Source organism: Mesoplodon mirus, assembly GCF_964341445.2.
Source record: "Mesoplodon mirus genome assembly, chromosome: X".
In the NCBI taxonomy this organism is placed as follows: domain Eukaryota; kingdom Metazoa; phylum Chordata; class Mammalia; order Artiodactyla; family Ziphiidae; genus Mesoplodon; species Mesoplodon mirus.
The window spans coordinates 139,891,396-139,895,652 of record NC_138981.1 but is presented as its reverse complement, the minus strand read 5'-3'; positions in this window follow the sequence as shown (position 1 = coordinate 139,895,652).

Here is a 4,257-nt window from a genome sequence, read left to right as displayed (position 1 = left end):
TCTGTCCACTGACGTGAGTGGGGTGTTAAAGTCTCCTACTATTATTGTATTCCCATCAATTTCTCCCTTTATGTCTGTTAGTATTTGCTTTATGTATCTGGGTGCTCCTATATTGGGTGCATATATGTTAACAAGTGTAATATCCTGTTCTTCTGTTGATCCTTTTATAATTATATAGTGTCTTTCCTTATCTTTCATCGTGGGCTTTTGGGTGATCCTATATTGGGTGCATATATGAGTTTTTTATTTTAACACTGTGTAATGAAGCCTCCATAAAAACCCAAAAGGATGGGGTCCAGAGAGCTTCCGGTTTGGTGAACCAGAATGCATCCACATGTCAGGAGTGGATACACTCCAGTTCCATGGGGACAGAAGCTCCTGTGTGTCAGACCCTGCTGGACCTCACCCTGTGTACTTCTTCATCTGGCTGTTGTCCATCTATATCCTTTATAATATCCTATATAATAAACTGGTAAACACTTAAGTGAATGTTCCTCTGAGTTCTATGAGCTGCACTAGTAAATCAGTTGAACCCAAGGCGGTGTCATTGAGAAACTCAGATTTAAAGCCAGTTGGTCAGAAGCACAGGTAACAACCTGGACTTGGAATAGGTGTCTGAACAAGTGGGTGCTTTTTTTTTTTGTAAAATTCAGCCTTTCCTAAAATTGCCACTTTTGGATGATTTCTGTATTAACCAACTTTACCCACACAACAAACAACCTCACATCTCAGTGACTTGCAGAAACAAACAGTAATTTCTTTTTTTAAGAATATTTATTTACTTATTTGGCTGCATCAGGTCTTAGTTGCAGCATGAGGGATCTTCGTTGCAGCACGCAGGCTCTAGAGCGCACAAGGTCAGTAGTTGAGGCATGCGGGCTCTCTAGATGTGGCGCATGAGCTCTGGAGCATGCAGGCTCAGTAGTTGCAGCACACGGTCTTAGTTCCCCCAGGGATCGAATCTGCATCCCTTGCATTGGAAGGCGGGTTCTTAACCACTGGACCACCAGGGAAGTCCCAAGTGGGTGCAGTCTTGTGGGACTGAGCCCTTCACCTGTGTGACCCAGTCAGTGTCCAATAATTTGGAGCAAAGTGTCCTTCCAGATGGCAGTAAGAATCTTTCTTTCCACTTTTGCATCCCCCACCATAGTGCCTAGCCCAGAAGCCACTTAATATTTGTTCAGTGAGTGGCAGGAAAGGCAGAGAAATGATTCTTGGAATGTTTAATGACTCTTAATTTATCATCAGGAGAGAACTGGGGAAAAAAATTCTTTGGAAGTTAGGCAGCAACAGAACTAGAATTCTTTTTTTTTTTTTTTTTTTTTTTTTTGCGGTACGCGGGCCTCTCACTGCTGTGGCCTCTCCCGTTGTGGAGCACAGGCTCCGGACGCACAGGCTCAGCGGCCATGGCTCACGGGCCCAGCCGCTCCGCGGCATGCAGGATCCTCCCAGACTGGGGCACGAACCCGTGTCCCCTGCATCGGCAGGCGGACTCTCAGCCACTGCGCCACCAGGGAATCCCAGAACTAGAATTCTTAAGTGGTTTATCTACACTTTATAGCCTCATAATCAAAACCTATTCCAGTGGATCCTGATGGTGCTAACACAAGGCTGCTGAAGCTGTGTGACTTCACATAGTGGTTGAGGGGGGGACAGTATCGAAGGGGCCATTTAGTTTCCTCAAATAGGTGCTAGAACCACCATCACTCTACCCTCCCCCGCAAATAAAGAAAAAAGATGACTTCTTAAGCAAGAGCTGAAACAAATTCTGATGGGTCCTTGTCTTAGTCCATTCGGCTTGCTATAACAAAAAGATCATAGACCAGGTGGCTTAAACAACAGACATTTATTTCTCAAAGTTCTGGAGGCAGCAAGTCCGAGAGTAAGGTACTGGCAGATTCAGTGTCTGGTGAGGGCTCTCTTCCTGGTTCATAGGTGGCTGTCTTCTTGCCATGTCCTCACATGGAGGAAGGGACAAGGGAGCTCTCTGGGGTCTATTTTATGAGGGCACTAATCCCATTCACGAAGAGATTAGTGCCCTCATAAAATAGACTCATGACTTCATCACCTCCAAAGACCCCACCTCCAAATACCATCATCTTAGGGGTTAGGATTTCAACATGAAATTTGAGGAACCACATTCAATCCGTAACAGGGAGGATCTGTCCTTCCCTCTGCCAGCATATGCTAGAGAGAAGCTACATTGCTGTGAACAAACTGAGACAGTTCCTGATATTCAAATACCATTACTGTTGTGAGACCAAGTGTTCTTTAAAGCAGCATTTCTAGGAATTGCTGTAACAGGTGGAAAAAAGGCTTGCCTGGTAAGGTAAGTTTGGGAATGCTAGGTTACACAGAAGTAAACAAGTTTCTTTCCTGTAAGACTTCAAAGCTTTTCATATGCTCATGTGAAGTATGATTCTTTGGAAATGACTACTGTATGCAATACTTGCCAACTTGTACCAGCAAACCCGTTTTGCAGATAGTCTCTCTCTCGAGGGGAACATTCTCCAGAGACTTGGAGAAACGCTGCCTTAAGAGATGTTTGGTCCACAAACTAGGGAAAGAGTGCTATATTCTCATAAAATCATTTGAAGTCTTGTGTTAATAGTAGAACAATTTAAAGAAACATTTTATAACTATATTTGCATCATATACAAATCTAAATTACATTTAAAAGTATCAATTGATAGTGGTGTTGGATTCACATTAGCAATCACTACATGATCAAAGCGATTTGCTCTCCTGTGCTTTATGACAAAATTATTTTTATTGAGTTAACTACTCAAGTTTCAGACTTTTAATTTTTTCCACAAGTATGCTCCTTTCTTTAGGGCTCCTAAAGCTTCAAACAATTATTCCTTCCTATCTTTAAACTCAGTACTGTCTCAGTTTCATTCAACATCTATTAGCAGACATTGATTTCAATCTTATTCTTCTTAGCTATTACTATGACATACAGGGAAATAAGAGACATCAAAGAAGCTTAACATTTACCAACTGTTTTTTATTTATTAGAGACCATGATTAGCACTGAATCTCAGTCTTCAGGGAAGAGCTGGGAAGGTGAGAAATATGATCTCATCCTCCATTTAGAGACTTCTTAAAAGCCTGTTGTAAGTGGGCTCTGAGTGATGCCAAGTTTCGTCACTTGGTTAACTAATGACTGAGACAGACCTCTCCACTGGAAAGGTAGTTTTCCCTTGGTCATGGGGGGTCATTTGTGGGGTGGTATGTTGGCACCATACGAACACTCCATTACCCCACAACCTTCTGCCCAAGAGCTTTACATCCACTGATGACAGAAGGCCCTAGTCAGCCATCATGCTACTCATGCATCCACTCCACACAATTCCTATAACATTTCATAAACTAATATTATACTCTGTTCAGTATTTGGAAGGCATCTGAAATTGTATGGCACTTAATTTAAAAGGTATTAAAGGCCTGTTCAGCAGAACTGTAACGTTATTACACCAGCTTCCAAGTCTGTAGTTCAGTGGTTCCCAACTTCAGATGCTCCTCAAACAGCTGAGGCTGCCCCGTCGCTACCAGTGCAACCAGAGTCTCCAGGACAGCAGCCAGGCAAGCAAGGATGCGAACCACTGCTCTCAATCACTAAAATGGCATTTTTTACCATTTCAAATACAGGACGGTAGTTTTGGTGTTTCAGTAAGCTGACTTTACAGTTTTCTAAAACGTGAAGAAAGTGCAACACTCAGTTGTCGCTAGAAAAATAGTGCTCTTGAAATTCATGATTCCTTAAGTATCAAATATCAGACATAAGCCACACTGTATGATTTCTGGGAAATCAGGTCCAGAATAAGCTATGTTTTCTGCTCAGTTCTCCAAGAGATCACACTACTATTGTGTAAGTGATTAAGAAGCCAGAACCATGACAGAAATGAAGCTGGTAAGCTGGTGGAGGGAGCAGAGAGGGCAGCAGTCTAATTTTGCCTGCAGGGTCCAAAACGGGCCGTAAGTAAATTTCCCTGAGAGAAGAAACTAATGTTTCATCGTGAAACATTAATGATTCTCAGATATCTAAAATCTATCCCTACACCATTTTTTTCAATCAGAAACTTATTACATCTCCCAAACTACACAAAAGTAGAGGTTTCAAATAAGAGCGCAACCATTAGTCATGTCCATCTTTCCGGCAAAAGTCAAACAAAAGGATGATGGAGAGAAAATTTTCACAGTAGTTAAGCATTTCAAAACCATGAGCACCCAGCCCAAGAGTATGTTAGCTAGAAT